General features: G+C 38.0%; 1 protein-coding gene and 1 non-coding gene across 2 annotated transcripts in view; one reads left to right on the plus strand and one right to left on the minus strand.

Annotated features, from left to right (window-relative positions):
• UBE2R2 (ubiquitin conjugating enzyme E2 R2) overlaps positions 1-26,742 on the minus strand; it is a 120,955-nt gene that overhangs the window by 79,139 nt on the left and 15,074 nt on the right. The gene's annotated exons all lie outside the window — the stretch shown is intronic.
• On the plus strand, positions 22,036-22,138 carry LOC112927624 (U6 spliceosomal RNA). The gene has a single exon (XR_003236579.1). It is a non-coding gene; the product is annotated as a U6 spliceosomal RNA (small nuclear RNA).

Below are 26,742 nucleotides of genomic sequence, written 5' to 3' on the forward strand. Positions count from 1 at the left end.
CAAACTCCTATTATAGAGGAAAAATGAATACAAAGAGTTTTAGAAACTTGCACAAGGTCACACAGCTAGTAATTAATGGAGTCTACATATTACATATATATATTCCCCTTAGCACAGTGCAGGGTACATGGTAACCACTTAATATAATAAAGAGTAGCTATTATTATCCTTGCTAATTCTCTCGAGTTAGACAATTTTTTTCATCTTAGATTAATACTCCTGACCCATTAGACAGGACTGTCCTTCTAACACGTGTAAGGCTGGCTCAGTACCATGCAGTCATACTTCAACCAGTGGGCCAATCTAGACCCTTCTCCACCTTCCTTAACTGTCTTTAAATAAGAAACATACACTCCCACGTCACAATATTTAGCAAATGGCTTAATGATAAACAGTAAAAAATCATATGATCATCTCCTCAAGATACTGAAAAGACATGCAACAGAATTCAATATTCATTCTTGATTATAAAAAAGGGGGGGTAGATATTTCTATAACATGATAAAGCATATTATATCTAGCCCAAAACCCAACATGACTTAATAAGTGCCACAAGCCACCTCAGTAAGGCCAGGAAAAAGATAGGGATATTCTTCATCATTATGGTTATTTAACATTATTCTGCATACAGTAGCCAATATAAGAGAAATAAAAGTAAAGGATAAGAGAAATAAGCATAAATAAAAGAAAGGTATAAAAATTACAAGAACTAAAATTATCATGATTTTCAAATTCTGCTTTACATGGAAATCTAAAAAGAATCAACTAGAAAACGATTACAAAACTGTAACAATTCGGGATCCCTGGGTGGCGCAGCGGTTTAGCGCCTGCCTTTGGCCCAGGGCGCGATCCTGGGGACCTGGGATCGAATCCCACATCGGGCTCCCGGTGCATGGAGCCTGCTTCTCCCTCTGCCTATGTCTCTGCCCCTCTCTCTCTCTCTCTCTCTCTGTGTGACTATCATAAAAAAAAAAAAAAAAAGAGAGAGAGAGAGAGATTAAAAAAAAAAACTGTAACAATTCAGTTGGGTGCTGGTGTAAATTAACACGATAAATTCAAAAGTACTCCCACGGAGAACTACTTAGAAAATACCCTATTTGAAATAGCAACAATGGGGCACCCGGGTGGCTCAGTGGTTGAGCCGTCTGTCTTTGGCTCAGGACATAATCCTGGGGTCCTGGAATCGAGTCTCACATCAGGCTCCTCACAGGAAGCCTGCTTCTCCCTCTGCCTATGTCTTTGCTTCTCTCTGTGTGTCTCTCATGAATAAATAAATAAAATCTTAAAAAAAAGGCAACAATAAAGATCAATTACTTAGCAAAAGAATTGAATATGCAAGATTAATAACTCAAGAAAAAAGATAAGGATACTCTTTAATGACAAGTACATATTAAGTGAAAAAAGGGATGCTGCAAGTTAAGTATGATACCATTTGTGTGGGGAAAAAATATGTAGACAAAGACATCACAGTCTTTACAAAAAAGAATAATTGAAAAAAGGACCACAAAACCTAACATAAAACATAACCATCAAATTCCTTGAACATAACACTGGAAAAAATTTGGATGCCCTTTGATTTAGTGATAATCTTTTAAACAATGCCAAAGGCATTGAATGAGAAATTAAGTTGGACTTCATTAAAATTAAAAAGAGCTCTGTGGACGAGACTCACAAAAGAATGAGAAGACAGGCCACATACTAGGAGAAAATGTTGGCAAAAGACACATGCGATAAAAGACTTATCCAAAATATATAAAGAACTCTTAAATTTCAACATTAAGAAAATAGACAACATGAATTAAAAAGAGGCAAAAGATCTGAACAGATCTCTAAGGAAGATATATAGATAATAAACATATGAAAAGATTTCTCAACATTACACAACATTAGAATTGCAAATTAAAACAATGAGATTTGGGTCGCCTGGGTGGCTCAGAGGTTAAGTGCCAGCCTTCTGCCCAGGGCGTGATCCTTAAATCCTGGGATTGAGTCCCACATCAGGATCCCTGAAAGCAGTCTGCTTCTCTCTCTCTGCCTATGTTTCTGCCTCTCTCTGTGTGTCTCTCATGAATAAATAAATAAAATCTTTTTAATCAATCTATCGAGATTTCATTACACAACTATTAGAATGGTTAAGATCCAAAACAGTGACAAAACCAAATGCTGACAAGGATATATGGAACAACTAGAACTCTTATTCATTGCTGGTGGGAATGCAAAATTGTATAGCCATTGTGAAAGACAGTTGGCAGTCTCTTAGAATTAAATAAACTCTTATACAACTCAGCAATCATGCTCCTTGGTATTTAAAACCCAAATTAGGTGAAAACTTATGTCCACACAAAAACCTGTACATGAATGTTTATAGCAGCCTTATTAGTACCTGTCAAAACTTGGAAACAATCAAAATGCCCTTCAATGGGTAAATGGAAGCAAATTATGGTACATCCAGACAATGTAATATTGAATGCTAAAAAGGAATGAGCTATCAAGCCACTAAAAGACATGGAGGCTCCTAAATGCATAAGTTGAAGCCAAACTGAAAAGGCTATATACTAAACTATTCCAACTATAAGGCATTCTGAAGAAGACAAAACTATAAAGACAGAAAAAAAGATCAGTGGTTGCTAGTGGTTGGGAAGTGGTAAAGATGAACAAAAGAGCACAGAGGATTTTTATGGCAGTGAAAATATTCTACATGGTACTAGAAGGATGGATACATGTCAATACACATTTGTAAATGTGCAATGCCAAGAGTGAATATGAATGTGAACTATGGGACTGTGGGTGATCCTGATGTGTCGATGTAGGTTCATCAATTGTAACACACAGACCATTCTTGCGGGAGATGACAATGGGAAAGGCTATGCAATGTGTGGGGTCAGTAGTATATGGGAAATATTGTACTTTCCTCTCAATTTTGATATGAACCTTAAATTGCTCTAAGTAAACAGTCATTATTATTATTACTTTTTAGTAAACAGTCGTTAAAAAAAACAACTTGATACTCTAAATAAATAAGAGGTCTGAAAGAGACACAAAAGTTCTGAATAAATGAAAGGTCACGGAAAAATTTTATTATTGTCAAGATGTCAACTCTCTCCAAATTAACTTATAAATGTAATGCAATGACCCTCCCCTCAAGAAAACTAAAAGGACTGGGGGGGAACCCAGTCAATTTGATTGAAAGGTACACACACAAAAAAATAACCCTAATAAACATTAAATATATATTCTAAGCCAAAATAAGTAAAACTAGGTAGAGATCAATGGAACAAACAGAAATAGACCCAAGTAAACAAGGAAATCTGGATTATGATAAAGGTAGAATTTCAAACCAGTAGAAAAAAAGATTATTAAGACTAATTTTTTACTATAAGTACCCTTTAATACCTTATGAGTTTTGTACCATGTTATCTTTTTTGTGTTACAGATTCAACAGTGACATCTATTTTTGCTCGCCCTCAAGCCCACTATAAGTTAAAATACAGGAATTTCTGTTTAAAGCATACACTCACAAGGACAAATACAATGGGCAAAGAGACAAAGCAATTCAATTTTACACAGAAGAAATCAGATGGAAAAGAAACAAATTATTCCAAATGACCAGCAGTTTTAGACTGGTAGTGAAAAACAGAGAACCAACATTACACATATAATTCCCCTCAAATCTTGAGAATTGGAAGCATCAAGTAGCTCTAGAAGTGGGAGTAGAACAGAGCTAAGAAGAAGATTGCCCGAAGGCTTCTTTACAAAGCAGTTTCTCAGATTTCCTACTTGACTTATGCAGCTAAGTGCTCATGCCAGAAGATGGACACTGTATTCTCTGGAGAAAGTAAAAGTCTTTGAGTTGTGCAACATCGATGCTGCAAACAGGCAAACGGATTGAGGATAAGATAATATGCTAAAAGTTGATAACCTTAGTCCTATTTTTCAGGTGGCTCACAGAATGCTGGCACTTAGTCCCTTACCCTCTAGATAGAAAACTGTAAGAGCCTACACTGGGGAAACTCAAAAGAAAAGCTTAAAGATAGTGACATTAAAAGGTTCCATTAGGAAAAGGCCAGCATATAAAGATGTTAAAGTGGCCTGCCGGGGATCCCTGGGTGGCGCAGCGGTTTGGAGTCTGCCTTTGGCCCAGGGCGCGATCCTGGAGACCCGGGATCGAGTCCCACGTCGGGCTCCCAGTGCATGGAGCCTGCTTCTCCCTCTGCCTATGTCTCTGCCTCTCTCTCTCTCTCTCTCTCTGTGACTATCATAAATAAATAAAAATTTTTTAAAAATTAAAAAAAAAATAATAAAGTGGCCTGCCATCTATGCATTCAGAATGTCATCAGCTTTTTGGTCACTCAGATATTAATTAGAAGACAATTCTGCTTCCAAGTAGGATGCACTCGGTCACAGGAGACCAATGCTCTCTCTGTAATAATGCAAGGTGGCAGGGAGACGAGGGAAGTTTGCAAAAATCGTATTTATGGAAACTAACAAAAGTAACAAGAACTATTTGAACTAAAACTTCAGAAAAAAGTTCTTTTATGAGGCAGAAATTGATGGCCATTTTATTAATTTTCCTTTTTTGGAAGTATTTTGCCAATTAGGATGAGGGAAAGACAAAAATGAGAGTAGAGTATAGACAGAGGGATTCTAAGAGAAAGAGAAATTAATTTTGGTGGTCACACAGGGCTGGAACAAAGGACAAGAACTGATTAAAACACATGGCCAATTTTCCCCAAGGAAATTGGGCATGGACATAAAAACACAATCTTCCTTCAGATTTTATAGCTGCACAGTGTCAGAGGGTAAAAAGCTAACTTAGAACTTCTGAAAGACAGAATTCAATCTCCTGTAGTCATGCAAAGCTGAGGAGACAAATATTCACCTCTCTCAAAGAAAAGTCCAGAGGGGCACACCAGAAATACAAGGGCAACCAGAGATGGTCTGAGTCTTACTACAACCCAAGCCCCAGCCTAAATTAATCCTTGGCTCATTTAAAAGGAACAGCCTCACAACCTATCTTGCTAACAGAAAGGGATAAGCACCTTTTTTTTTCCTTAAAGATTTTATTTATTTGACATAGAGAGCACAAGCAGGGGGAGTGGCAGACAGAGGAAGAAGGAGAAGCAGGCTCCCTGCTGTGAGCTTCAATCCCAGGACCTTGAGATCACAACTTGAGCCAAAGGCAGACACTTAACCAACTGAGCCATCTAGGTACCCCAGAAGCACCTTTAGATGAAAACATGATCTCTATGGTACTTTTATATGCATTTTCTGACATAATAAAAAAAAAAACAGATATATAGTGAGGCAGACTAATGACTGATAATCAAGAGAGGAAAAAAAGTATAGAAACAAATCCACACAGCCCCAGTGGCTCCCCAGTGGCTCAGCGGTTTAGTGCCGCCTTCAGCCTAGGGCATGATCCTGGAGACCTGGGATGGAGTCCCATGTCAGGCTCCCTGCATGGAGCCTGCTTCTGCCTCTGCCTGTGTCTCTGCCTATCTGTGTCTCTCATGAATAAATAAATAAAATCTTAAAAACAAACAAACAAATCCACACGGGGACCTGGGTGGCTCAGTCAGTTAAGCATCTGACTTTAGCTCAAGTCAAGATCTAAGACTCCTGAGATCTAGCCTCAAGGCACGCTCTGCATTCAGCAGGGAGTCTGTTTCTCCCTCTCCCTCTGCCCCTACCTCCTGCTCTTTTGTGTGCTCTCAAAAAAAAAAAAAAAAAAAATTTAAAAATAAGATCAAATAAAAACAAAAACAAATTCACAGATGACCAGATATTCAAGTTAGTAGACAGGGACTTTAAAATGACAGTGATCTGGGCAGCCCTGGTGGCTCAGTGGTTTAGCGCCGCCTGCAGCCCAGGGCATGATCCTGGAGACCTGGGATCGAGTCCCATGTCAGGCTCTTTGCATGGTGCCTGCTTCTCTCTCTGTCTGTGTCTCTGCCTCTCTCTCTCTCTCTCTCTCTCTCTCTGTGTGTGTCTCTATTAATAAATAAATAAAGTCTTTAAAAAAAACATTAAAAAAAAGAATAAATAAATCTTTTTAAAAATTTAAAAAATAAGGGATCCCTGGGTGGCGCAGCGGTTTGGCGCCTGCCTTTGGCCCAGGGCGCGATCCTGGAGACCCGGGATCGAATCCCACATCGGGCTCCCGGTGCATGGAGCCTGCTTCTCCCTCCGCCTGTGTCTCTGCCTCTCTCTCTCTCTGTGACTATCATAAATAAATAAAAATTAAAAAAATAATAATAATTAAAAAAAAATTTAAAAAATAAGAAGCCTAAGCCTAAAACACAGTATCTAGAACTGGGGACTCACTGGGTAGATTTAACAGCAGATCTGAAACAACAGCAAACAGGATTAGCGAACTCAAATTCAGGTCAATAGAAAACATTCAAACTGCTTTAAAAAAATAATAATGCGCAGCCCAGGTGGCTCAGTGGTTTAGCGCCGCCTTCAGCCCAAAGCCTGATCCTAGAGACGAGGGATCGAGTCCCACATCAGGCTCCCTCCATGGAGCCTGCTTCTCCCTCTGCATTTCTGTGTGTGTGTGTCTCTCATGAATAAATAAATAAAATCTTAAAAAAAAAAAAAAGGATAGGATACAACAGTGTAGAAGATACGTAGGACAATTATGAAAGGTCTAACATATAAATGGGGATGAGTAAAAACAGGGTAAAAGCAATACATAAGGAGGTAATAGCTAAGAATTTTCCAAAACTAATAAACTACACACAGATTTAAGAGTGTCCCAAGGGGACCTGGGTGGCTCAGTCAGTTAAGCATCTGTTTTTGGCTCAGGTCATGATCCCGGGGTCCTGGAATAGAGCCCCATATCCAGCTTCCTCCAGGAACCTACTTCTCCCTCTCCCTCTGCCCCTCTTTCCCCCAAACACACTCGCTCTCTCTCAAATAAAATCTAAAAAACAAAACAAACCTCAGTGAACCAAAAGTAGGATAAATGCAAAGAAAACCAAATTTAGGTACACTGTAAAATATTGAAAACAAAGACAATGAGAAAATCTTAAAAGAAGCCAGGAAAAAAAAAAAAAAAAGACATTACCTTGAAGTAAAGAGTACTGATAGTTGACTTGTCAAAAGGAATTAAGGAGGCCAATACATATACAATGGAATATTATTCAGCCATAAAAGAAAATCTTGCTATTTGAGACAACATGGATGAACACTGAAGGCATTATGCTAAGTGAAATTAAATCAGAGAAATACAAACACTGTATTATCTCACTTACTTGTAGAATCTAAAAAAGCCAAAGTCACAGAAACAGAGAGTAGATTGATTGGTGGTTCCTAGGAGCTAAGGGCAGGGGTAGAGATGTTGGTCAAAGGATACAAACTTTTAGTTCTAAGATGAATAAATTCTGGGGATTAAATGTATAGTATGGTGACTATAGTTAACAACAATGTACCATATATTTGAGAGCTGCTAAGACAGTAGATCTTAAATGTTCTCACCATCATAATATAAAGATGGTAATAATGAGAGATGAAGGATGTGTTAACCTTACTGTAGTAATCATTTTGCAATATATATGTCTATCAAACTGTATCTTACACCTTAAAATTATATGTAACTTCAAGTTCCATGTCAATTTTATCTTAATAAAGCTAGGGAAAAATAAGAAATTAAGGAAGCCAGAAAACAATGAAATGATTTTAGAATACTGAAAGCCTCTGCCCCCAGCAAAAAAAAAAAGCCAACCTAAAATTCTATACCCAGAAGAAAAAAAAAAAAAACCTCCAAAAACTAAAGACATTTTTAGGCAAACAAAAGTTGAAATTGTTCTCAGCAAACTTTCACTACAAAATTTATTAAAAGGAAGTTCTTTAGGCTGAAGGAAAACATCTAAGATAAAAGTACTTCTACAAGAAGGAATGAAAAACACTGGATAGGAAAATACAAAGGAGAATTTGTGATATCTAAAAACACATAAAATTCAAATTTCAAGATGCCTGGGTGGCTCAGTGGTTGAGTGTCTGCCTTTGGCTCAGGTGGTGATCCCAGGGTCTTAGGATCAAGTCCCACATCAGGCACCGCCCCCCCAACACACATACACAGGGAGCCTGCTTCTCCCTCTGCCTATGTCTCTGTCTTGCTCTCTTATGAATGAATAAAATCTTTAAAAACAAAAAATTTAAAAATTTCAAATTTCAATATCCAGAAAATTAAGTTTTATTGGAACATCACACTCATTTATGATTAGTCTTGGCTGTTCTAATGCTGCAATGCAGAGTTGAGTAGTTGCAATAGAGATTATATGGGGCCCTCATCTTCATACCCATATATGGGCCCCAGTACTTCATACTGCTGTATCATGGTGCACTACAAACTAGTGATGTAGTTATAACCAACAGCACTGAGTGTCATACATACTGCTTGACATTTTATTTATGAGTGCATAACTCATCCTGTCAAAACAAGAAAAGTGCACTTGAAATGCCACATGTCAAGGCATAGTGGACTGTTTTGTCATCAAATTAGATGGCAAGGCACTGTCTTTATTATGTAATCACATTATAAATATGCTAAAATAATACAATCTACGTAACATTACAAAACTGTACTCATCACAGTATTCCCAACTCACAAGAAAGCATTAGTCAGAAAATTCAGAAAATTTTAGGGGCACCTGGGTGGCTTAAGCTTCTGCCTTCCACTCAGGATCTCAGGATCCTGGTATTGAGCCACATGTCAAGCTTCCCAGCTCAGCAGGGAGTCTGTTTCTCCCTCTCCCTCTGCTCCTCCTCCCTGCTCATGTTCTCTCTCTCAAAAAAAAAAAAAATATATATATATATACATATATATATATATAAATATAAATATAAAAACAAAAGAGGGAGGGGCACCTAGGTGGCTCAGTGGTTGAGCATCTGCCTTTGGCTCGGGTCGTGATCCCAGGGTCCTGGGATTGAGTCCTGCATCAGGCTCCACGCAGGAAGCCTCCTTCTCCCTCTGTCTCTCTCATGAATAAATAAATAAAATGGAAGGAAGGAAAGAAGATTTATTAGAAAACTTTAAATTCTCATCATAATTTCTTCATAAGGGGACGCCTGCATGGTTCAGCAGTTGAGTGTCTTGCCTTTGGCTCAGGGTGTGATCCCGGGATCGGGTCCCACATCGGGCTCCTGCAGGGAGCCTGCTTCTCCTTCTGCCTAGGTCTCTCTGCCTTTCTCTCTCTCTCTCTCTCTCTCTCATGAATAAATAAAATCTTCAAAAAAAAAATTCTTCATAAACTAAAAAAATGAAACTGTGCCCAAACTAGGCCCATTTGTCAGTCTAGTAAGGAAACCCACTAACTGACGGTGAGTTAATTAGTATTTGATTACAGCAAAGAAATGTATCCAGAGAAAACAAGCATGTATAAGATTATTGGCCTTTCAAAAAAAAAAAAAAAAAGATTATTTGCCTTTCAGAGAGAACAGTTGTTCAAGCAACTAAATTGAAGATACTGGGAGTAACAGCAATAGTCAATTAAAAAACAAGACAAGGGGCAGCCTGGGTGGCTCAGTGGTTTAGCGCCACCTTCAGCCCAGGGACTGATCCTGGAGACCAGGGATCGAGTCCCACATCAGGCTCCCTGCATAAAGCCTGTGTCTGTCTCTCTGTCTCTGTCTCTCTCTCTCTCTCCGTCTCATGAATAAATAAATAAAATATTAAAATAAAATAAAAATAAAAAACAAGACAAATGATTTCTAGTGGGTTTTCTTGACCATAGAGGAATCAACATATACTGCCAATTACTGATCAGTTGTTTATTTTATTTTTTTTTTTAAATCTTTATTTATTTATGATAGTCACAGAGAGAGAGAGAGAGAGAGGCAGAAACACAGGCAGAGGGAGAAGCAGGCTCCATGCACCGGGAGCCCGACGTGGGATTCGATCCCGGGTCTCCAGGATCACGCCCTGGGCCAAAGGCAGGCGCCAAACCGCTGCGCCACCCAGGGATCCCTGATCAGTTGTTTATTTAAGCAGTCAGTACAGAGTTTGAGAGACTAAAGAATTAGCCTCTATGAATGTGTATGTGAAACAACTATAGTAAAGAATATTTTCAAACTTAAGAGAATATTAATTCACTATAACCTAAAGTGTAATCTAAAAAACATTAAAAGGGCAGCCCCCGTGGCTCAGCAGTTTAGCTCCGCCTTCAGCTCAGGGTGTGATCCTGGGGACCCGGGATCGAGTCCCATGTCAGGCTCCCTGCACGGAGCCTGCTTCTCCCTCTGCCTGTGTCTCTGCCTGTGTGTGTGTGTGTGTCTCTAATGAATAAATAAAATCTTTAAAAATAAATTAATTAAATTAAATTAAAAACATTAAAAGTGATGGTGGTAAAATATGTGTGGTACAGCAAAAGGCTTTGTGGGACAACTTAACAAAACTTGTGAAAATGTAAAATGTATACAGTATTTCAAGCCTATGGTTATCCACTGTATTATTATTACTCTGGAGAAAATATCTGAATCCATCATATCTGAAAGACCAACCAGTAGTGCCAGAAGATAAATTTCATTTGCTTTTGTGGATTTAACCATCACTGGTTCAGAAATAGAAGCCAAATATCCTGACTACACTAAGCAGTTTGATGGCTTGGCAGTTGATAATGTTTTATCACAATTTTTTAAGCCCAGGAATAAGCTCAAACATTTTGTAAAGGAAAAAAAAAAAAATCAGCCTCACTCATTATTATAGAACACCAAATGACTTTGGAAATTTAGCTTTTACTGAAAACTTGATGTTTCTTGGTGAACTTAAAATGAGCAAAATACTGCTTATATATGAAACATACTACAGGTAAAGCCTAAAATATTTTGATGTCAGCTAAAGCTATTGGAATCATATGTAATGGGAAAATGCTTTATATAATTCCTCTTCAATCAAAACTTAAAACAAGAAGGTCTCCATTCCCACACAAATTTGCAACAGGTATATTTTCGGAGCTCAAGGACAATTTCAGCAGTGTTTTTTGAACCTAGAGCCAAGTAAAATAGAAAATTATGTATTTTAAAATCCATTTAACCTGGCAACTGAGGAGCTTCCACCCAACCTATAATTTGAAGTGATTAATCTGCACTATAATGACATGCTGAAAGACAAATATTGAGAATCTAACAGAATTTTATAAATACCTTCCAAACGATAACTATTTTAATTAAAATGACATGCTCATGAAAAAAAATCATAAGTTCACAGACTGATGCTTGTATTTGGCAGTAACAATCTATGTGAAGACATTTCAAAGAGAAAATCTCATTAGAGATCAACAGTAACAGATGAACACCTGCAATCAATTTTAATAATAGATCAAACCCCAATTAAGCATTATCTAACCCCAAATTAATTCAGTCTTCTCACTAGACTTGTGTTATAAAAAATTATAGTCACACTTTGAGTTTTGTCAATAAGATTTATATGGAAATTTGTTTTCTCTCATTATATAAGTAACTATGTAATAACCCTGATTTTTTCCTTTTGACCTGCAAAGCCTCAAATATCTAATATCTGGCTTTTCACAGAAAAAGTATATCAACTTCTGAACTATGTAGTTCCACTGAACTATATAATTCCTTGTAGAACTAAAAATAAATGGAGGTTAAAATAGACCATCGTATGTAATAGCAATATAATCTGAAGATATAAATAGTACAGATATAAGGAGGGAATGGAGATAACCTATGCAAAATAATTTATGCAACTGTTCCATAATCATTGGGGACAATAATATTAGTATTGCGGGATCCCTGGGTGGTACAGCGGTTTGGTGCCTGCCTTTGGCCCAGGGCGCGATCCTGGAGACCCGGGATCGAATCCCACGTCGGGCTCCCGGTACATGGAGCCTGCTTCTCCCTCTGCCTGTGTCTCTGCCTCTCTCTCTATCTCTCTGTGACTATCATAAATAAATAAAAATTAAAAAAAAATTTTAAAAAAATAATAATATTAGTATTGCTATTCTGAGACTTCTGTATAATGTGAGATAAAACAAAGGAGTAATTAATTATGAGGACATTTTAATCCATTATCTCCTGTGTCCTTGAAAACTAGAATTTATGGTATGGAAAAAAGGGGAGATCTAGCTGTAATACAGAAGAGATTAAGTTTAAAAACTATGTGTGCAAGTGTGTGCACGCAAATACACAGATGTACACGTTACTCTGTCCTAGACAAAATAACTCACATCAATGAGCATATCCAATGCCCAGATGACGTTCTCAGATATTATTTTCCACTAAAACCAGGGTTTCTTGGAGAAACAAGGTGGTTACAAATCGGAAGTAGGAAATGTGAAAGATAAGCCTGGAACACTCGGTCATACCAAACAGCAAGGCTGCTATAAAGACTACCTCGAGTGAATCAAGTTATTCAAAAGCCAATGTGAGGAGGTTCCACCTGGCTAAAGATAGAACAATCTGACCAGCAATATTATTAATAATTGTCATTGATTAAAACTCATCAGATGTTTGAAATTTCAGAATTTCTATTGATTTTTTAAAAAATAGCTAGTTCTCTTGAGGATAATAGGGAACTAATTTCCTATCTTGAAAGTGATAAAGGCAAAGAATCAAGTATGTATCCTACCTTTCCTATGTGAACTATAGCTCTGAAAAACTAGCAGACAAGTAGAAACATCTCTTAATAAAAGTATTCCAACTAATAAATGAAAAAAAAAACTATGTCACTATTTTGCAACCACCAATAAATAATTTTATAGATCTAGTCATTAAGCCTAATTGCTAACATATTAAGAGAGAAAACCAGTATAACTCCTGAAGAAAGAACACAACACTGCCTATAGCAATGCCTAAACAAATGACCACAGTCTGATAGAGGCTCTGAATCCAGCTACCAATTTGTAATAAATACAGAGGATGAAGATACATGCCCAATTGTAACACTGCATTACACGCAAGCAGTAAAATTCAAACTTTGGCCAGGGTTCTTCAACAGAAAAACAGTAAAGAAAAGATAGGGGCAGAGTGGAAGAAACTTAAAAGACACCAAATTTGTAAAAATGAGTAACACTGGGCAACCCGGGTGGCTCAGTGGTTTGGCGCCGCCTTCAGTCCAGGGCTTGATCCTGGAGACCCAGGATCCAGTCCCTCGTCGGGCTCCCTGCATGGAGCCTGCTTCTCCCTCTGCCTGTGTCTCTGCCTCTCTCTCTCTCTCCTCTCTGGTGTATTCTCATGAATAAATAAATAAAATCTTTAAAAAATGAGTAACACTATACTATCTACAAATGTAGTTAGTGATAAAAACTATAAATAAGGAAATGACTACTGTAAGAGTCAGAACAATGGTTATTTGGGAAGGGATAGGGAGGAGGTTATAATCAAAAAGGGACATCTCAGGGATTCTGGGATAGCTGAGTTCTATTTCTTGACCTTGATGTAGTCTCATGGATATTTGCCTTATCGAATAAAAAAAAAGGGGGTGCCTGAGTGCTCAGTCGGTTAAGTGTCTGACTTTGGCTCATGTCATGGTCACAGGGTTCTGGGGTTAAGCCTAGCATCGGGATCTCTGCTCGACAGGGAGTCTACTAGTCTCTCTCCCTTTGCCCCTCCCCAACTCGTGCTTACACACACACAGACAGGCGCGCGCTCTCTCAAACAAGTCTTTAAAATATATACATATATTTAAAAAATAAAAGTGTGTGGGTGAGATTTTCTGCTTATTTTACAATGCAAAGATTAAATACGTAGAACAAGGGCGCCTGGGTGGCTCAGTGGTTGAGCGTCTGCCTTCAGCTCAGGGCGTGATCCCAGAGTGTCCCGGGATCCATTTCCGCATGGGGCTCCCTGCAGGGAGCCTGCTTCTCCCTCAGCCTGTGTCTCTGCCTCTAGTCTCTCTCATGAATAAATAAATAAAGTCTTTTAAAAAAAATGTAAACAACAACACCATTGTCTTAGAAGTCTGTAAGGCATGTGGAACTAAAACGTAGTATCAGGGGCAGCCCCGGTGGCTCAGTAGATTAGAGCCGCCTTCAGCCCAGGGCCTAATCCTGGAGACACGGGATCAAGTCCCACGTCAGGCTCCCTGCGTGGAGCCTGCTTCTCCCTCTGCCTGTGTCTGTGTCTGCCTCTCTCTCTCTCTCTCATGAATAAATAAATAAAATCTTAAAAAAAAAAACAAAGTAGTATCAGTAGCACAAAGGGCAAGGCAGAAAGACTGGAGTTCAATTGTTATATGGTTCTTGCATTTTTTTGAAAAGCACTAACTGTAATAAATTAAGAATGCAGATTGAGGGGCACCTGGCTGGACTCTTGCTCTCCAGGTGGTAAGTCTGAGCCCCATGTTGGGTGTAAAAATTAAACAATGCAGACTGAAATACCGAGGGACTGAAGGCAGTGGTTCTTACCCAAAGGCAATTTTATGCCCCAGGGGACATCTGACAATACCTGAGACTTTATTGGTTGTCACAACAGAGGGAGAGACAGTTGCTACAAGTACTTAGTGGGTAGTAGCCAGGGATGCTGCTAAAACATCCTACAACACGTAACAGCCCCCTCCCTACCCAACAACAACAAATTATTGGCCTCAAAAGTCAATAGTGTTAAAGTTGAGAAACTCTGCTTTAGAGCAACCAATAAAAACTGTAAGAATGTGTAACAAAGGGATCCCTGGGTGGCGCAGCGGTTTAGCGCCTGCCTTCGGCCCAGGGCCTGATCCTAGAGTCCCAGGATCGTGTTCCACATCAGGTTCCCTGCATGCAGCCTGCTTCTCTCTCTGCCTGTGTCTCTGCCTCTCTTTCTATCATGAATAAATAAATAAAATCTTTAAAAGAAATTAAAAAAATAAAAGCTGCATGCCCTATGAATAAGCCAGCCAGGAGCCCCTAATTAGTGGTTAATAAGGAGTAAGCATATGGACTTGGAAGTGTACAAAGGGTACCTATTGGAGCACTAAAAATATTCTCTCTTGTTCTGGGCAGTGAATACAGGAGTATATAGTTAAAAATTCATTAAGCTGTACACTTAAAGATATGTACACTATACTTTATATACAGTGTACCTCAACTGAAAAAAAAAACAAACTACTGAGCAGATAATCATATATTATCAGACTTGAGGTTAAGTCTAACATGAATCATTCTTATCAAAATAACAACCTGGAACAGTCTATGAGGAAAAGGTAAGCTTAAAAAACAAACAGGGTGGGGATCCCTGGGTGGCTCAGAGGTTTGGCACCTGCCTTTGGTCCAGGGCACGATCCTGGAGTCCCAGGATCAAGTCTCGCGTCAGGCTCCAGGCATGGGGCCTGCTTCTCCCTCCTCCTGTGTCTCTGTCTCTCTCTCTGTCTATCATAAATAAATTAATTAATTAAAAAAAAAAAAAAAAAAACACCAGGGTGGCTCAGTGATTGAGCATCTCCGCCTTTGGCTCAGATCATAATCCTGGAGCCCTGGGATAGACTCCTGCATCTGGCTCCCGGCAGGGAGCCTGCTTCTCCCTCTGCCTATGTCTCTCTGCCTCTCTCCCTGTGTCTCTCATGAATAAATAAATAAAATCTTTTAAAAAGTTAAAAATAATTTTTAAAATTAAAAAGCAAAAAACAAACAAAAAAAACCAAACACCTCTGGAAAGTACAACCAGGGATATGAGAAGAGGTAGTAAGATATTCAGCATATAAAATTTTTCACTTAATATCATCCTACAGGGAATCCCTGGGTGGCGCAGCGGTTTGGCGCCTGCCTTTGGCCCAGGGCGTGATCCTGGAGACCTGGGATCGAGTCCCACGTCGGGCTCCCGATGCATGGAGCCTGCTTCTCCCTCTGCCTGTGTCTCTGCCTCTCTCTCTCTCTCTCTCTCTCTCTCTCTCTCTGTGACTATCATAAATTAAAAAAAAAAAAAAATTAAAAAAAAAAGAAAAAAATTAAAAAAAAAAAATATCATCCTACAGGGGCACCTGGGTGGCTCAGTCAGTTGAGCAGTTGCCTTTGGTTCAGGTCATGATCCCAGGGCTTCCTGCTGGATGGGCAGCCTGCTTCTCCTCCAACACTTGTGCTCTCCTGCTCTCTCCCTCTCTCTTTCAAATAAATAAATAAAATCTTAAAAAAATACATCACCTTACAATATTTTTGCCTTGAACATGTTATTACTTATGAAGTTAAAACTCAAAATGGTTTTGGTAATACTAATAGCAACTAACATTTACTGAGTGCTGTTTACACAGCCGGCACATTCTAAGTACCTTTACATGTACTAACCTATTTAATTCTCACAGTATTCCTAACAAGGTACAGGCCACATTTACCCCCATTTTACAGACAAAACTAAAGGTCTACAGAGGTTAACTAATTTTCCCAGGACCACGGGCTTAAAACCAGAACCTAGCCATCTGACTCCAGAGCTCATATATTTTTTAAAAGATTGTATTTATTTGAGAGAGACAGAGAATGGGGAGTGGATGGACAAACAGACTTCCTGCTGATGAGCTCAGAGCCTGATTTAGGGCTCCATCCCAGGACCCTGAGATCATGACCATGAAAGGCAGACATTTAACCAAGTAAGTCAGCCAGGCTGACTTATAACCCGAGGACCCTTATTTTTAACCACTATTTATAATGCCTCTCTATTAACATTAAGAATGAGGTTAGCACAATAAAAATCAAAGGATCACTAAAATACATAATGCCCACTCTCTAACTCCACTGAGAAATAAATATTAATAGGTTAAGTTTTAACCTTGAGTCTATAGTCTCTAAAGCCATTTGTAGACACTAAAATCACAATCCATAAAAACCCCCAAAATTAATTGCACTAAGCAATTAATTAATTGCACTTAGCAAAAAACAACAAAACAAAAAACACCCCAAAAACCAACGACAAAAACCTAACTACGAGCCTTTACAACAGAAAGTAAACATAATTCAACTTTTACTCACTGCCTTCTACTTGATTAACCCATGAGGGCATACAACAAAGAATAATACATTATTCTATAGGTCTCAAGTAAGATACTCTCCCATGGATCTTCATGGTTAACTCTATCCTTTCCTTATTCCATAAGCGGTATTTCTTCAGAAACATCTAAAATGTCACACAGAAAGAATTGTAATACCCTCTTCCCAAATTTAGACCCTACCTTCACCTTCTCACTATTTTCTCCTTAGCACTTAACCACTTTCTAAGATCTCATGTATTTTTTGTTCATTGTCTCTCTCTCCTACTAGAAATAAGCACCATGAGTCAATTGTTTTGTTCACTGTATCCTCACCACTTAAAATGGTGCCTTATCACAGTAAGTATTCCATACTGGTAAACAGAAGTATACACAAATAAAAATGACAAACTAAATTTTCTCCATGTTTCTGAAGATAACATTGATAGTTTTAATCATGGAAGACATAAAGATAATTTACTTATAGGTCCCAAATCCTTCTCTAAATGATTGTAAAGCATTACACAACAAGCTAAAATATTCAGTTTAGCAATACTTTTTACTAGTGTTCTCATTTTCTAAGTAAATTTATTGCTGCCTCAGAAATACGTTAGATATGTTACAAAGTAATTTCCTTGTCTGAACAAAAATCAAACTATTTTCCTTGTCTGAACTAAAATCATTATATACAAAAAAAAAAAAAAAAACAAACCTCATCATATACAAATATCCTTAGAGTAAAATTATACAAACTATTAACATAAAAATTCCAAAGCTTAAGGAAAAACTCTGGCTATAATTTCACAGGTGTGTGTCATGGTTGCATGGAAAGAGGTTATTTGGTGATACAGAAGCACATAAACATAAAAAATAAATTTTAAAGTACCCTCTTGGGGTGCCTGGGTGGCTCAGTGGTTGAGCATCTGCCTTTGGCTCAGGTTGTGACCCTGGGGTCCTGAGGGATCAAGTTCCTCATAAGGCTCCCCAAGGGGAACCTGCCTCTCCCTCTGCCTATGTCTATGTCCCTACCCCTCTCTGTCTCTCTCATGAATAAATAAAATCTTTTAAAAAATAAAGTGCCCCTCTTTTTGGCTAATAAAAAATGTGTATGTATCTTTGGAACATAAAGGCATTCTACTCATAAAATAAAGCAAAACAGAATCATACCAATTATCAGGAATAGAACAAGAATCAGGAATCAGAATCACCTGGAAATGCCCACCAGATTCCCATGTCCCTCCCCACAACATTCTGATTCCTTTCTCAGTTATGTAGTTTACAAATACATTCTCCTAGTTCATGGCTTTTCATTCTCTTATCTGTGTCCTTGACAGAAAATAGTTTTCAATTTTGATGAAGTTCACTTCATCAATTATTTCTTTCAGGGTTCATGCCTTTGGTGTTATATCTAAGAGCTCTTTGCCAAACTCAATGTCAAGGAGACTTTTTCCAACGCTATCTTCCAAGGGTTTTACTGCTTTGTGATTTATATTTATGAACCATTTTGAGTTAATTTTTGCATATGATACATTATACAGGTTGAGGCTCACTATTTAACATACAGATGAGCAATTTTTGCAACATCATATGTTGAAAAGACTATCCTTTCTTCAGTGAATTATATTTGCACCTTTGTCAAAAAAAAAAATCAGTGGACTGTATTTGTATAAACCTATTTCTGGGGGCAGCCCGGGTGGCTCAGCGGTTTAGCACCACCTTAAGCCCAGAGTGTGATCCTGGAGACCCAGGGTCGAGTCCCACATCGGGCTCCCTACATGGAGCCTACTTCTTCTCTCTGCCTGTGTCTCTGCCTCTCTCTCTCTCATGAATAAATAAATAAAATCTTTTTTAAAAAAATCTATTTCTGGGTTCTCTGTTTCTTTAGTCCAATATATCACACTGTCTTGACTGGCATTACTGTATAGTGCATATTAAAATTGGGTATTGTGAGACACCTGGGTGGCTCAGTGGTTGAGCGCCTGCCTTCTGCCCAGGGCATGATCCTGGAGTCCCAGAATCGAGTCCTATATCGGGCTCCCTGAATGCAGCCTACTTCTCTCTCTGCCTATGTCTTTGCCTCTCTCTGTGTCTCTCATGAATAAATAAAACCTTTATAAAAAAATTGGGAAAAAATAAAAAATAAAAAAATAAAAAAAAAATTGGGTATTGTGAATCGTCTAACTTTGCTATTCTTTTTCAAAATTGTTTTGGCTGCCACGTCTGGGTGGCTCAGTCAGTTGAGCTTCTGACTCTTGGTTTCTGCTCAGGTCATGATCTCTCATGGGTTGTGAGATAAGAGACTTGAGGCAGGCTCCATGTTCAGTGGAAAGTTGACTTGAGATTCTCTCCCTTTGCCCCTCACCCTATTCACACATACACACACACTCTCTTAAATAAAATCTCTTAAAAAATTTTGTTTGAGCTAATTTCTTTAATTTTCCATATATAATTATTTAAAACCAAGGCATAGTAGCCAACTTTTTTTTTTTTTTTAAGATTTTATTTATCTATTTGACAGAGAGAGTACAAGCAGGGGGAGTGGAAGAGGCAGAGGGAGAGGGAGGAGCAGGTTCCCTGCTGCACAAAGAGCCTCATGTGGGGTTCAATCCCACAACCCTGGGATCATGACCTGAGCCAAAGGCAGACACTTAATCAACTGAGCCACCCAGGCTCCTGACTCTTTAGTGATTTCTTAGCCCTCCAGGAAATTGGTATTTTTACTATCGCAACTTATCTTGTCAAAACCAGTTCAAAGTATCCTCTCCACAAGTATTATAGAGAAGTTCATAACTTTTGACCAAATATATCCATTACCAGAACTAATGTGAAAAAAAAAAAGAACTAATGTGAAAAACACACAAATATAGATATAAAAAATGTATTCAACATAGCATTGTTTAAAAAGCAAAATTTAAAATAAAATTTAAAATAAAATTTAAAAAATAAAAAAATAAAGCAAAATAAATCCCCTGGTCCAACAAAAGAGAAAAGATCAAATAATAGATAGTTGGGAAAATGTTCAAAATACATTGTTTGAAAAAATGAATACACAGGGATGCCTGGGTGGCTCAGAGCATGATCCCAGGTCAAAGATTGAGTCGCGCATCAGGCTCCTTGCAAGGAGCCTGCTTCTCCCTCTACCTATGTCTCTGCCTCTCTCTGTGTCTCTCATGAATAAATAAAATCTAAAAAAAAAAAAAAAATACACAGTATCTGATTTTTTAAATGAACGATGGCATATTCAGAAGAAAATATACTAAAATAATTATTATTTCTAGGGGTGCCTAGCTGGCTCAGTCCCTAATCTCAGGGTCATGAGTTCAAGCCCCACACTGGCACAGAGTTTACTTAGGAAAAAAAAAAAAAAAAAAAGTCTTGTTTTTAAGTAGCATCAATACAAGTGACTTTTTCATAGGTTCAGGAACTTTATAAAACTTTCTACAATAAACATTAGGTCAATTTACAAGGGGGACTAACATTTTATTTTTTAAAAGGTGTTACTATTTTCACAGTAAAATACAGTAACTGTATCAGTCTGTAACTCTTATGTATAAAGTTTCTTCATAGGATATGAAATATCCACATGACAATGTTAGGAGAGCCTACTCTAAACCCTACAAATTCTTCTATCCTACTGATATGACAGTGACAAACACAATTTTCTCCATGTTTATCTTCATGTTTAACTGGGGCAGAATTTTAAGTACAGTATTTTAAATTACATCATCTACAAACATCGACACATGTAGAAAGATACTTGCAACAAGCAATACATCTAACAAATGATTTATCTTCTTTACACAAACAGCCTTTATCCTCTATATATTTTTAAGGTTTTATTTATTTATTCATGAGGAGTGACACAGAGAGAGAGGTAGAGACACAGCAGAGGGAGAAGCAGGCTCCATGCAGGAAGCCGATGTGGGACTCGATCCCAGGAGTCCGGGATCACGACCTGAGCCAAAGGTAGATGCTTAATCGCTGAGCCACCCAGGTGTCCAGCCTTTATCATATTTAAAACAAATAAAAACTTAACCTAAAGAAAAATGAGCAAAGGACAAGTATAGGTAACATATATTTGTTACAAATGGCCAATGACATGAAAGCTAAATTTCATTCACAAAAGAAACCACCATAATTAAAGCTGATTTATCAGAATTGCAACTTTTATATTTTGACAATACCCATACACATTATGTAATAAAAATTAGTATTTCTTAAGGATAGTTTGACTTTCTAGTAAGATTTAAATAGTTACCTTTTAATCCAGCAAATGTATTCACAAAAATATAGATATGAAAAAACGTCCCTTTCAGCTTTGCTTGTAAGAGTAAAAAACTAACAATCAATAGGGAAATAGTTAAATAAAGTATATCCTTAATTGGAATATTGTGCAACAGTTACAAATGCTGAGACAATCCATAAATATTGATAATAGATCTCCAAGATAAATCATTAATTTTAAAAGATGCAGAAAAATGCTAAATATAATCACTTTTTTTTTTTTTTTTAAGACTTAGAGGGGCACCTGGGTGGTTCAGTGGTTGAGAGTCTATTTTGGCTTAGGTCATGGTCCCAGGATCCTGGAACTGAGTCCCACATCGGGCTCTCTCCACAGGGAGCCTGCCTGCTTCTCCCTCCCTCTGCCTATGTCTCTGCCTCTCTGTGTCTCTCACAAATAAATAAAATCTTAAAAAAAAAAAATTTATTTTAGGGGCACCTGGGTGGCTCAGTCAGCTAAGCATCTGTCTTTGGCTTACGTCATGATCCTGGGGTCCTGAGATCGAGCCCCACAACCAGCTCCCTGATCAGTGGGGAGTCTGCTTCTCTCTCACCCTCTGCCCCTCCCATACTTCTGCTCACTCTCTCTTGCTCTCTCAAATGAATAAAAAAAATCTTTCTTAAAAAAAAAAAAGATCTATTTTAGAGATAAAGTGTGAGCATGCATGTATGCAAACAGGGTAAAGGGTGGGGGAGAGAAACTCAAGCAGACGCCTTGCAAAGTGGGGAGCCTGACCCAGGGCTGGATCCCACAACCCTGAGGATCATGACCTAAGCCTAAACCAAGCATCAGACACTTAACTGACTGAGCCACCCAGGCACCCCTAAGTATAACTATATTTATAGTTCAAAAATGCAGAGTGCTCACTTCGGCAGCACATATACTAAAAATTGGAATACAGAGATAAAGCATGGCCCTTGTGCAAAAATGACACACAAATTCGTGAAGCATTCCGTATTTTTTAACTGAGTGGGGAAAAATTGGAGAGGAAGACAAACTATGAGAGACTCCTAACTCTGGGAGACAAAGGGTTACGGAAGGGGAGCAGGCAGGGGGATGGGTGACTGGGAGACAGACACTAAGAAGGGCACTTGATGGGATGAGCGCTGGGTATTATCTATTATACTATATGCTGGCAAATTGAATATAAATTTAAAATTTTTGAAAATTAAAATAAAAATGCATAGATACATTTATATATGCACAGAATATTTTTCTGGAGGATTAAATGACAGTTAAGTGATTTTTCAGGGAGAGAAAGACTTTTAAGCTACTTGAATTTTTTCCTAGAAAACCAATAAATTAATGCCCTTACTACATGTCCCTCATTACATCATTAATGTTATGAAATTCCAGTATAATGCCTACATGATAGATTTCATGCCAAGGGATTTAGTATTTTTCTCCACCAAATCTACTAACCTAAATTTAGTTCCATGAGATACAGAAGGTGAGATATAACTAGACCTTGCATGGGAAGTTTTATTAATTAAAGCAGAGAAGAAATATTGTGGAATAAATAAGGAGCTAGCTAAGTTTGGGGCTAGAGCTTTCCATGATTATGTCTGGTGACCCCAGTGTTAGAAACATAGTAACCTTCTATTACTCTTAGTATTATGATAATATCCTTCAGTTTGTAATACAATATAATTATCCTGTTCCAACAGTGAATTCCTTAAAACTGAAGAGAGCAGTTCAGTAGTTAAACATATTCAATTGCCAACAAATAAAGTTAAAAAAAGAGAGAGGAAAAAAGTGTTGGTGAAGATGCAGAGAAATTAGAACAGACATTTCTGGTAGGACTATTCAAAGGTACAGCTACTCTGGAATATAGTCTCAGTTCCTCAAATGGTACACAGAGTTCTCATATGACCCAATAATTCTATTTCTGGGTAAATACCCAAGAGAAATGAAAACATGTGTGCCGTGATACTTGTACACTAATGTGCATATTAGCATTATTTTCAATAGCCAAATAGCAGAAAACAATTCAAATGTTCATACACCGGAACATTAACAATGAAAAAGAATGGGATGCCTGGGTGGCTCAGTGGTTGAGCATCTGCCTTTGGCTCAGGTCGTGATCCCAGGGTCCGGGGATCGAATCTCACACTGAGTTCCCCACAGGGAGCCTGCTTCTCCCTCTGCCTTTATCTCTGCCTCTTTCTGTGCCTCTCATGAATAAATAAAATCTTAAAAAAAAAAAAAAATGAAAAGGAAGTATTGATACATGTTATAACACAGGAACTTTGAAAATATTAGGCTAAGAAGCCCCTCACAGAAGACCATATATTATATTTGATTCCATTTATATGAAATATAAACCTGTACATTTACAGAATAGGCAAATATATAATCATAGAAAGTAGACTGGCTGTCTAGAGCTTGGGGAGAAACAGGGAGTGACTGATAATGGGTATGGGAGTTTTTTAGGTGATAAAAATATTCTAAAATTTATGTTATAATGGTTGTAAAACTGTGAATATACTAAAAAATACTCAATTATATATTTAAATAAGTGAATTGTATGGCATATGAATTATATTTCAATAAAGTTGTTTATTTAAAAAAGAGGGGGCGCTTGGGTGGTTCAGTTAGTTAAGCGTTCAGTTCTTGATTTTAGCTCAAGTCATTATCAGTGTCATGAGACAACTTGCATTAGGCTCTGCACTGAGCATGGAGCCTGCTTAAGATTCTTTTTCTCGGGGCACCTGGGTGGCTCAGCGGTTGAGCGTCTGCCTTCGGCTTAGGGCGTGATCCTGGAGTCCCAGGATCGAGTCCCACATCGGGCTCCCCACATGGAGCCTGCTTCTCCCTCTGTCTGTGTCTCTGCTTCTCTCTGTGTGTCTCTCATGAATAAATAAATAAAATCTTAAAAAAAAAAAAAAAGATTCTTTTTCTCTCTGCTCTCTAGCTTTCCCTCCCCCTCTCAAAAAAAAAAGAAAAAGAAAAAGAGAAAAGAGAGAGGTAAATCTATCAATTTAAGAAAGTCTTAAGAGGAATATCAACCAGATGTAACTGTGGATTTTATTTTGTTTTTTTAAGATTTTACTTATTATTCATAAGAGACACAGACATAGCCAGAGGACTTAATCCCAGGCCTCAGAATCCACACCTGAACCAAAGGGAGACACACTCAACCAATGAGTTGCCCCAGTACCCCCTGTGGATTTTATTTTGGACCTTGACTCAAACTCACTCAGAAGTTTATCCAAGAGGGACACCTGTGGAGCCTACTTTAGAAAATAATAAAACAATAATAATAATAACACAATTACATTTTTAAAAGGAACTTGTATCTTTTTGGGACGCCAATATTTAAGGATGAAAGGACAGGATGTCTGGCTTTCCCTTAAAACAATTTAATTAGGAGTGTAGGTTAGAGGGGGTGAACCCGAGAAGTTTTCAGTTCGTTCAGTGAACTGGATTTTAAAATATAAGTTGGAGTTTCCCCGGACAAAAGACAGTAGGAGAAAAGTTGTGAAGGGCATTCCAGGAAAATAACAACTTAGGCAATAGCACTGTCAAAAATTACCGATGGGGAAAGAACTAGAAATACAGTTGGAAAAGCAAGTAAGAACCAGATCATGAAGGGCCCTGTATGCCACACAAAAAAATTTTTACTTAAGTAAGATGAGCTTGTAGTTTCTTTCTTTCCTTTTTTAAAATTATTTATTTATTTATTTGTTTGTTTGTTTGTTTATGTTGCAACAAGTCAGATTAGAGCTTTAGAAAGGTTACTCTGGTAGCATCATTGACTGGAAGGACTTAAGACAGTAGAGGCTACTGTTGCAGTCCAAGTGAGTGACAAATGAGTATAAACTTACATGGTAGCAGTAAGAATGAAGAGGAGATAAATACCAAAGACATGAGGTACTAAAAATAATTGGATATGTGGAAAAAGGAAGCAGAAATCATCTTCACTGATTTCCAGCTTCTAGGCTTGTGGAGTGGGTAGACACTGTCCAATATCCAGGAGGATAAGCCCAATATAGAAGACACTTACGAAGAAAGGTAGAATCCAGTTAGTGTTTAACTCTTTAGTATAAATAAGACTTTTTTTTTTTTTTAAAGCCATACTAGTAGAAATGTCTAATAGGCCTAATGAGAGATGTACACTTCAGGACATATTTGGTAGCTCAAACAATAACCCAGGAGAGCTTGTTTATAATAATTCACACATATAGTAATTTAACCTACTTTTAAAAGTCCCCTCCTTACACCACCTTGTTAATAATTAATTCAATCAGGGTATATATGTAAACAGCATATAGAAGATGTAATGAATCTTTTATTTAGAAGACTTTAGTATATATGATGGGGATATATATATACACACATTTGGCTAAACTTCACCAAAGTTATTCTTTACCCACAATGTATGCACATAGAATATTATCAAAGCACAAATACAGCTTTAAAAATGTGCTTTTGTAATTACTCTGATTTTTAATGTATCAAGAACCAAATATTCATAACAGGGACACCTGGGTGGCTCAGCAGTTGAGCGTCCACCTTCAACTCAGGGCATGATCCCGGAGTTCCGGGATCGAGTCCCACATCAGGCTCCCTGCATGAAGCCTGATTCTCCCTCTGCCTGTGTCTGAGTCTCTCTCTGTGTCTCTCATGAAAAAATAAGCAAAATCTTTTTAAAAATAAAAAAATAAAATAAAATATGTCTTCTGATATTCTAAAAAGCAAGGCTAAAACAGAACCAGGTTATTTTGTTTTATTTCATTATATTTTCCAAGTGAGGTATAGCAATCTTTATCTCCATGGGACCATAGAAATAGAGGTCTAGATTGCTATGGATGGCAGGTTTTGTTAATGCCTCTCACAACACTGCTCTAATATTTTTAACCTTGGGACGCCTGGGTGGCTCAGCGGTTGAGCATCTGCCGTTGGCCCAGGGTGTGGGACTCAATCCTGGATCCCAGGATCACATCGGGCTCCTTGCAGGAAGCCTGCTTCTCCCTCAGCCTGTGTCTCTGCCTGTCTCTCATGAATAAATAAAATATTTTTAAAAAATAAAAAAATAAAATTCTTAACCTCTCCTAAATAAGTTTTACAGTACTTTTTAAAGATTTTATTAAGGGCAGCCCCAGTGGCTCAGCAGTTTAGCGCCGCCTTTCAGCCCAGGGTGTGATCCTGCAGTCCCGGGATCGAGTCCCATGTCGGGCTCCCTGCATGGAGCCTGCTCCTCCCTCTGACTGTGTCTCTGCCTCTCTGTGTGTGTGTCTCTCATGAATAAATAAATAAAATCTTTAAAAAAATAAAAAAATAAAGATTTTAATTCATTACAGAAAGAAAGAGTGTGCATGCCTAAGTGGGTGCACACACAAGCGGGGGGGGGGGGGGGGGGGCCTGGGATCAGGGCCTGAGAAGAAGGCAGCCGTTTATTGGACTGGGCCACCAAGACACCCCAGTATTATAGTATTTAAATTACAAGAGGAATCCTACACAAGGATCATAATTTGCTATATTACTATATAACCAAGATTTCAATTTTAATTTTTAGCTAAAACTTTAGTTATCAAGAACATGAGTAACTAAGCAGTACAAATAT

The sequence above is a fragment of the Vulpes vulpes genome, chromosome 12, assembly GCF_048418805.1.
Source record: "Vulpes vulpes isolate BD-2025 chromosome 12, VulVul3, whole genome shotgun sequence".
Classification (NCBI taxonomy): domain Eukaryota; kingdom Metazoa; phylum Chordata; class Mammalia; order Carnivora; family Canidae; genus Vulpes; species Vulpes vulpes.